At 40.7% G+C, this 10,000-nt stretch overlaps 1 pseudogene; it reads left to right on the forward strand.

Moving 5' to 3' along the window:
- The window catches only part of LOC137656445 (thrombospondin type-1 domain-containing protein 7B-like), a 50,766-nt pseudogene that overhangs the window by 18,609 nt on the left and 22,157 nt on the right, over positions 1 to 10,000 (forward strand).

Genomic DNA, 10,000 nt, shown 5'->3' on the forward strand with positions numbered 1-10,000 from the left:
CCTGTCTATTATCCCGGATTTTAAAATCATTGCCTAGGTGTGAGCTCCACCTGTTTCCTCTGGAAACTTTGCATTGGTTACTCTAGTAGAGATAAACCATTTTGATTTTATTATCTGGAAGGCTGCAGCAATGGGTTGTGAGGGAAACACAAGTGTGTGTCTTTAATTTCTGAATTGTTATGCTATACTATGCATATCCAGTGATACATAGTTCACTTGATACTCATGGAAATTTCTTCTCTTTACAGAAGGACACTCCGAAGTGGGGAAGTGCTTTCTGCAATGTCAGCAGCAAGAACCTCTGCGGACATGAGTTTTGTAGGAGACACGCAGCATACGCTGTCTCCAAGGATGATCTCCGGTATTGGGACCCTCAGGTATGTACTGTGTGCACTAACCTGATTAATGAGACATTTAAATAGCTAGGAAGAAGCTTCGTACCTGGGTAAGGGGCTTCCAAAAGTACACTTCTGGCCCTTATCTTCCAAGTGAGAAGATGAGGGCGTATCTTTTCCCTAAGGCATCAGCTGATGCAGTGATTCCCCAGCCTCAAGAGGAGATCCCCTAAGTTCAGATCCAGGTGGATGCTGAAGTCGCGGTCGCGATGCAAGACATCCAGCTAAATGACAGGATATCTGATGTGGACGGGTGTCAGGAGGAAGACCTCCTTGCAGAAGCCCAGGATGAAGTTCAAGCCCCTCTACATCGGCCGGTCTCCCAATAGAGCTGGGACAGGCCCTCTCTTCTATTGTTGGAATGATCCAACAAATGCAGAAGGAGAATCAGGAGAAGGCGGCTGCAATGGAACTGCGAATGCAGTGCCTTGCAGAATCACATGGGCCCCAGAAAAGCTCAATGTGAAAGACCTTCCTTTGTGCTCTGATGCTAACCCATGGAGGTATGCTGAGCACATGTTGATGACGACTGGAAAGATCGTCATCTCGGATATGCTGGGCTCAGTTCCCCTGGAGGGTGGAATTCTGGCCCAGCAAGGCACCATATCCGGACTGTTATGTCCGGCTGAGGAAGGAACCAGCTTCAAAAGAGGAGGCAGAGCCGAAGGAGGTCATAGTGATGACGATGCTAAGGCTCAAGCTCTACTTTCATCTTCGATGAAAGAGAGGGGCTTCTCTAACTCAAAGGTAGCTGCATTGAATAGGAAGCTCCCTTCCTTTGTGTCCTCGCCTACTAGAGCCTTCCCCCTTTTACAGAAAGGGTTTCTGGCTGTACTAAAAGCAATCGAGGCCGGCAAGTCTTGCCCCTCCCTAGAGGAGTGTAAACCCTTGTCGCTGGCCCTGCCTATGGACCACAAAGATTGGAAGGACGTCCATCTTACGTTCTAAGTGGGAAAGTTGGAGGCTGATATTGCCGGACGTCAGTTCGGCAAGGACCTCCCTAAGCTGTCTGACTTTCTTTTGCGAAGTGAGTTCGATACAAAAGAAAGACTGACTGCCTCAATGTCTCTTCAGACTACTCTCGAGACGATGGCAAGTGACCCCAAGGTCCATGAAATGTTCATGGTAGTGGCCAAGCCTCATCTGGCCACAGTGACGAAGGACCTTTATGGCTTCGTCAAGGCAAGGAGAGCTTGTAGGGAGTTTGTGTTTACCTCGGCTACAGTGAGGCACGAGCTAAAGAAACTAATCTCCTCCAACATTTGGGGAAAAGACCTTTTTCCCTACCGACTTGGTCAAAGAAGTTTTTGATAAAGCCACCTTGGAGAATAGAAACCTTCTCCAAAAGTGGGACCTGGCTATCAAAAGAAAGTCTTCCCCGGATGAGGGTCCTCAACCAAAGAGGAAGACTATGAGGACTAGGCTACCGTCTCGGCCAGCCAAGCCTCTTAGACAGCAACAGCAACTGCAATTGCCATTGCCCCAGTGCCCCAGATCGTGGCACAAACCCCGACCACCTTTCAGTGGTTACCCCAGGCCGTGTCGACACTGTCCACGGCATTCACCCCAGCGTTCGAAGGGCAGTCTACTTCCTTCCGAGCAAAGCCTAGAGGAGCAGCCAGAGGCTCGTCTAGACGCCCCTCAAGGGGAAGGGGATTCAGGGGTGGTCGTGGTCAGGAAGGCAAGACCTCAGGACGGCAGTCCAAGTGAGGTGATACCGGTAGGAGGGAGACTTCTGAAATTTCGGGATCGGTGGACCTTCGATCCCTGGGCCCACAGCCTACTCAAGAATGGATTGGGCGGGAGCTGGTACAGCACTCCACCCCCGTACCTTCGGTTTTTCCAACACTCCACCCCCGTTATGGAGGAGTACGTTCAAGAACGGTTGGAGAAAAAGGGTGAAGCCCATCAATTTCTAAGGGAGGCTGTTTTGTGTTCCCAAGAAAGACTCGGAAAAGCTCAGAGTCATTCTGGACTTGTCGCCACTTAACAAGTTCATAGTGAATTGCAAATTCAAAATGCTAACACTGCAACACATAAGGACCTTACTGCCCAAGAGGGCATATTCCGTCTCTATAGACTTGTCAGATGCCTACTGGCACATTCCAATTAGCCATCGACTCTCCCCCTACCTAGGGTTCAGGCTACAGCGAAGACTATACGCCTTCGGAGCCATGCCATTCGGGCTAAACATAGCCCCAAGGATTTTTACGAAGCTTGCGAGCGTAGCTCTCAAACAATTTCGCCTAAAGGGAATTCAGGTAGTAGCCTACCTGGACGACTGGTTGGTGTGGGCAGCATCCGAGACAGAATGCTTGCAAGCTTCCAGTCAGTGATCCAGTTCCTAGAGTACCTAGGCTTCAAGATCAACAGAAAAAGTCTCGACTTTCTCCATCTCAAAAGTTCCAGTGGCTAAGATCCACTGGGACCTTTTGTCACACCGTTTCTCCACCCCAGCGAAGAAAAGGAAGGAGATAGCGGGTTCTGTCAAGAGACTTCAAGATTCCGAAAGGATATCAAGACACGAGCAGGAGAGAGTACTGCGCTCTCTCCAGTTTGCTTCGGTGACAGACCCAGTGCTAAGAGCACAGCTAAAGGATGCAATCGGAGTTTGGAGAAGTTATGCATCAAACGCGTGAAGAGATCTGAGAAGACCAGCCGCTTCGGCTAAGTACTCTTCTCAGGCCTTGGTCCCAAGCCAGACATCTAAAGAAGTCAGGCTCTTCTTCAGCCACCTCCCCCGTCGGTGACGATTCACTCAGACGCCTCAAAGGAGGGATGGGGAGGTCACTCTCATCGGAAAAAAGTCCAGGGGACTTGGTCCAGGCTATTCAAGACCTTTCTCATAAAACTTTCTAGAAGCTAGGGCAGTGTTCCTTACCTTAAAGAAAGTCTCCCCGCGTCATTCGTTCCACATAAAGTGGTAATAGACAGCGAGGTAGTTGTAAGATACTTGAATCGACAAGGATCGAGGTCACCACCTCTCAACCAGGTGATGTTGGCCGTCTTCCGATTGGCGGAAAAGAAGAAGTGGTACCTGTCGGCAGTTCACCTTCAAGGAGTCCGCAATGTGACAGCGGACGCTCTATCCAGGTTCACACCGATAGAGTCAGAATGGTCCTTAGACGCAGGATCATTCTCCTTCATTCTGAATCAGTCCCAGAACTGCAGATAGACCTCTTTGCGACGAAAGACAACAAGAAGTTGCCCCTGTACGTGCCCCGTACGAGGACCCCTTAGCGGAAGCAGTGGACGCGATGTCCCTCGACTGGAACAGATGGTCCAAGATTTATCTGTTCCCTCCTCACAACCTTCTGTTGAGGGTCCTCAACAAACTGAGATCCTTCAAAGGGTAGCGGCAATAGTGGCCCACAAGTGGCCGAACAGCGTGTGGTTCCTCCTGGCATTGGAACTGTAGCTGAAGTTTGTACCACTACCAGATCCAGTTCTGACTCAGCGAGTCCAGAAGTCAACTGTCTGCGCTTCATTACAGAAAACCCGGACCCTGCAGTTCATGATTTTCTCTCCCTAGCGGTGAGAAAGCGTTTCGGGATTTCGAAAGCCAGTATAGACTTCATTGAGGAATATAAATGCAAATCTACTAGAAGGCAATATGAGTCATCTTGGAGAAAATGGGTGGCCTCTTGTCAAGGCGAAGATTCCGCAGGAGATCTTGACAGACTTCTGCTTATCTTTTTTCCCCACCTCCATGGTCAAGGGTTGGCAGCGAACACGATTTCAGCGTGTAAGTCTGCTTTGACAAGACCCATTCTATATGCCTTCCAGGTCGACCTAGGTAACGAGATCTTTAATAAAGTCCCGAAAGCCTGTGCTAGGCTCAGACCTTCAGCACCTCCAAAGCCCATTTCATGGTCTTTAGACAAGTTCTTCATTTCGCTTCTCTGTTGAGCAATGAAGAATGTGCGTTAAAGGATTTGACACAAAAAGTTATTTTCCTAATTTGCACTTGCGTCCGGGGCCAGGGTTAGTAAGATTGTAGCCTCTCGAGAGAGGCAGGTCGTGTTCAGTTCCTGGATGGGGAAGAACTGAACCTGTTTCCGGATCCTACGTTTCTCGCCAAGAATGAGTTACCCACCAACAGGTGGGGTCCCTGGAGAATCTGCCCTCTGAAAGAAGATGCATCTCTATGTCCAGTAGAATGCCTAAAGGTCTATCTTCATAGAACTTCAGACTTCAAGGGTGGTCAACTATTCAGGGGAGAAACATCAGGCTCAAATTTATCTCTGAATCAACTCAGAGCGAAAATCACATATTTTATTCGCAGAGCGGATCCTGACAATACACCCGCAGGTCACGATCCGAGGAAAGTTGCCTCATTCTTAAATTTCTTTAATTGCATGGATTTTGAACATCTCCATTCATACACTGGCTGGAAGTCTTCCAGGGTGTTCTTTCGCCACTATGCGAAGCAAGTAGAGGAACTAAAAGAGATCTGTGGTAGCAGTGGGTCGCGGTGTTAACCCTACTGTTTAACTCTGCGAGGAACAGTGGTCTTAATTGGGACGATTAATTCCAGGGTGAGTGTGTAGTTACATACTGTACTACAAACTAAGTGAGGGCACTGTGTTGCCCATCCAGACTGTTCCATTTCCGAAGGTGAACCTAGCATAAGTGCAGACATGTGTGCCGAGCGTTTCTAACGCTAATGTCATTGATTTGTAATACAGGCTTTTATGACTTTGATACCTCGGTATCTTAAAAGTGGCATCTAATGTTTTTCTTTCAGACAAACAAGCCCTGTTTACTATCATACTTATGCTTAAAGTTTTGGGTTATCCTCTTCTTATATATATATATATATAATTGTGGTTAACCTGTCTATTTATTGCCTGTCAATAATCTGGTTCTTGAGAACCTTGCGTCTCCTTCACCTGTGTCAATTTACTGGTATAATTGAGCATTCATTCTATGTACCTTATCTGGGATAATTCTAATAGAATTGTTCCTTTATGCAAGCTATGTTGCATTGGTTTTCCTCCTATGCGGATATAAAACCTTTGTCCAATACAAGTATTGTGCGGAAAACTGGTCGATATTTCATATTGACGCAGTGGTCCTTTACAAACTATGCTTTACTTAATATAGGGCGAGACCACTATATTAGCTTGCCTGGTATTCGTATATAGATATATGTACTCTTCGAGACTTTTCCAGAGTCTAGTAGGACTCTTCCCTGTAGGGGGCAGGAAGCTCTAACATAGTTTATAGTTAGTTGAAAAGATGTATAACGGTAACATCTTAGGTCTCTAGGTCTAGTCGACCGGGAAAAAATTACCTCCGGGGAGTACGGCACGTTCTGAGAATCCACAGATACAGTAATGCTCTGGTACACTTCCATCAGGACGACATGGCTTGAGCCCAAAAAACGGATTTTGAGCGAAGCGAAAAATCTATTTTTGGGTGAGATGGCCATGTCGTCCTGATGGACCCGCCCTTGCCTTTCTAAGAAAGGGCTGTAGGACCCCTCCCTACATACAGTATCTGTAGCACCTCGTGTACGCTACAAGGAATACAGATGGCGCCAGGATTGGCGCCAGGCACGCATACGAATCGGGGGATAGGGAAGCCTTGGGAGCGGCTCCCCTTTTTCTTTCCCGAATTCGTATCTCGTCAATCTCCCTCCTACGAGACGAATCTCTGTTCAGGTCGTAGATTGCCATGTGACGTGTCTAGAATACGTCCTCTGATATGTCGCGATATCCCTTTCACGAGGGATACTCGCTCCAGGAGTTAGAATTCTGGTACCTTAAGGTAAATTCTCTGGGAATATCGCCGTAGTTGTAATATACCCTAGGAAGCTACCCTATAGGAACTTCCATCAGGACGACATGGCCATCTCACCCAAAAATAGATTTTTCGCTTCGCTCAAAATCCGTTATATATATATATATATATATATATATATATATATATATATATATATATATATATATATATATATATATATATATATATATATATATATATATATATATATATATATATATATATATATATATATATATATATATATGTGTGTGTGTGTGTGTGTGTGTGTGTATGTGTTTGTGTGTATGTGTGTGTGTATGTCTGTGTATTATACGAATGCTCCATAGACGCCAAACAACAGCAACAACAAAAATAATAAAAACAACAATAATAATATTCCCTTCATGCTTTCATCAGATCATGTGGCCATACAGGAGTGGAGATGGAGCCATGCATGATCGAATGTCCTACGGATTGCCTGGTGGGTCCTTGGGGTCCTTGGAGTGCGTGCAACACATCCTGCGGATCAGGATTGCAGAACAGGACTCGGGAGGTGAGTTTAAATGGAAAAAAAAATCAAAAGAATGAATACAATAACACAACTACCATATGACCGTATATGCATATGTAATCTTTTTATTATGTCCTGAGCATTATGGGTTCTCTGAAATTTACATGTTAATTTATATATATATATATATATATATATATATATATATATATATATATATATATATATATATATATATATATATATATGTATATGTATGTATATATATATATATATATATATATATATATATATATATATATATATATATATATATATATATATATATATATATATATACATACATATATATATATATATATATATATATATATATATATATATATATATATATATATATATATATATATATATATATGTATATACCTCACCTTACAATTGAACACTTATTTCTATGAATGAAAGGCAAGGTCACTATCAATCATGCCACCATAGACCCAAAAGAAATTGGAATATATGTGCTAAGTTTAGACTTCTTTGGGAGTCTGGTGGCATAATCGATATATGTCTTTTATTTGAAGAGACTAGGGTTCAATCCCAATATGAGCAAGAAATTTATTTCTATTAAACGTACACACGAAAGAAAATCCATTATATTTTTCACTCTCAGATTTTTGCTCCAAGCCTGTGGGGAGGCCGGCCCTGTCCGGAGACTGTCCAGCACCGTGCTTGTTACGGTTCCTGCAAATCATCCTGGATTCCTGGGGGTTGGACACAGTGCAAGATACTGCCAGATATGGAATGCGGCAAAGGCATGCAGACACGAACTGTCAGGTGGAGATTATTACTGTCAAAGTATTTTATTTAATTAGGCTCTTTTATAACAACAACAAGAACAACAACAACAACAACAACAACAACAACAACAAAAAGAACAAGAACAAAAACGATAATAATAATAATAATAATAATAATAATAATAATAATAATAATAATAATAAGAATAATAATAATACTGATAAAATAATAATAATGATAATAATAATAATAATAATAATAATCATAATAATAATAATAATAATACTAAACATAATAATAATAATAACAGTGACAATAGTATCGTCATTAATTACGTTAAATCATAAATATAATTATAATTATACTACCATCAATATCAGTATGCTGTTGTAAATTTAAATTTTACAAGTCCTACTTTTACTGTATGTAGTAGTGATATTCAAGTAGCTAAAGGAATAGTTAAAACACTAATCTTAAGGTAAGGAGGGATCATCATTATAATATAAATCCTAAAGCTGAAAACTAATCAGTGAACTAGATTTCACTTACCATAGAATTAGTAATAAAATCATTGGTAAAAGAAAACTCAATTATAAAAATGAAACTATTTTTCTATCAAATATATTCAACTGATTACGAAACATGATTGAAGAAAAAAAAAAATACAATTTTTCCAATGCAGATGTATGCTGGAAGTGGACCAGAGAATGCAGGCTGAAGTTCCGGAGTCAGAGTGTGATTCGACTACAAGACCAGTCAGCGAGCAGCCCTGCTTCATCTCCTGTCCTGGTGAATGTGTCGTTACTCCGTGGTCCTCCTGGTTCAGTTGCCCTCAGGTGAGAGAGAGAGAGAGAGAGAGAGAGAGAGAGAGAGAGGAGAGAGAGAGAGAGAGAGAGAGAGAGAGAGAGAGCGTATATACCTATGTACCAATCAATCTATATATATATATATATATATATATATATATATATATATATATATATATATATATATATATATATATATATATATATATATATATATATATATATATATATATACATACATATATATATATATATATATATATATATATATATATATATATATATATATATATATATATATATATATATATATATATATATATATTAGTGTATGATGAAATTCAAGACAAAAAGATATTCAATAAAAATAAATTCCTACCTCATTTTGGGGTTGAACACATGTCTCTTCAAATGAAAAGTCAAGTAGCTATCAATCACGGCAGTAGAAGAACTAATAAGAGTCTGAACCTAACTGCTACCTGCATCCAAGGCCTTCCACGCCACTCAGCTTACACAATGTATTGCATTTATGTAAAATTACACATTGTAGATGCCTATAACAATACAACATGGAGGAGGCTCATAATCCAAACGGAGTAAAGTTCATACTAGAGTGATAGTCTGAGCATTATAAAATGAATATATAAACTAATCAAGATGGCTCACTGAGGCAGTCGAATACATTTCCCTGAACGAATTTGCAGTGTCTTATACGCGAATGTTGCTTATTTTGAGCCTTTCAAAACGTAATAAAGTTTGCTTGGATATTGCAATTGGATTATCTTTGGATATTGAAGACAGAAAAAAATTTGTATCGTACTTTGCGCACTTTTGTTGACTTGTTCAACAGTGTAATGGCATAGCATGCATAAATATAGATTCGTGTTTTGATAATAGAGTATTTCAACTGATAGTTCATGTAAAGAAGTTTAAACATAAAAACTTGAATAACTGTGTATTCTACAGGATAAGAATTCAGTCGTGAAATAAAAGTGCCAGGCACACTATTCTTTCTTATTTCTCTTCCTCCGTTTTATTTAATTTTTTTTTAGCATATGTATCGGAAATTAATTTTAGTAGGTTACAGTTTTTGTGTTTCTTCTAATTTCACAAAGTAGCATAAACAGTTCACTGCAGCGACAGCCGTAATGAATCAATATATGACGAAAAACAAATAAAATATATTTAATAGAAATGTATTTATACCTCACTTTGGGATCGAACCAGAGTTTCTTCAAACAAAAGACAATATAGTTGTCAACTATGCCAATAGATACATCAAAAGTAGCCATATCCTAAATGCATTGAAGGATTTACTTGTTGAGACAGCTATGGTACATACCAGAGAGTTTTACCCAACTTTGCGACCCCTTATACCCAAATGATAATATTTGATTCCAATTATCCCTAATGAGTTAATATATGATTAGATTACAGAATGTCCTATTCAATAGAAATAATTTGTTTCACCACATATGTCAAGGTAGCTATCAATCATGCCAATATGAGGTAGAAACTTATTCTAATTGAACACGATATTGTGTTGACTTTCCTCATTTATTGATTCATTAAGGGCAATATTAATTGAATATTATTAATTGGGTCTAATGGGTCGGAAAGTTGAATGATAATATTTGTTATGTATAACATTTGTTTCATCAGGTAGGGGAGACCGGGGCTCGTTGGCACACTTTTTACATTTTTATTCATAGGTATAAAAC

Source organism: Palaemon carinicauda, chromosome 17 (genome assembly GCF_036898095.1).
Source record: "Palaemon carinicauda isolate YSFRI2023 chromosome 17, ASM3689809v2, whole genome shotgun sequence".
Lineage (NCBI taxonomy): Eukaryota > Metazoa > Arthropoda > Malacostraca > Decapoda > Palaemonidae > Palaemon > Palaemon carinicauda.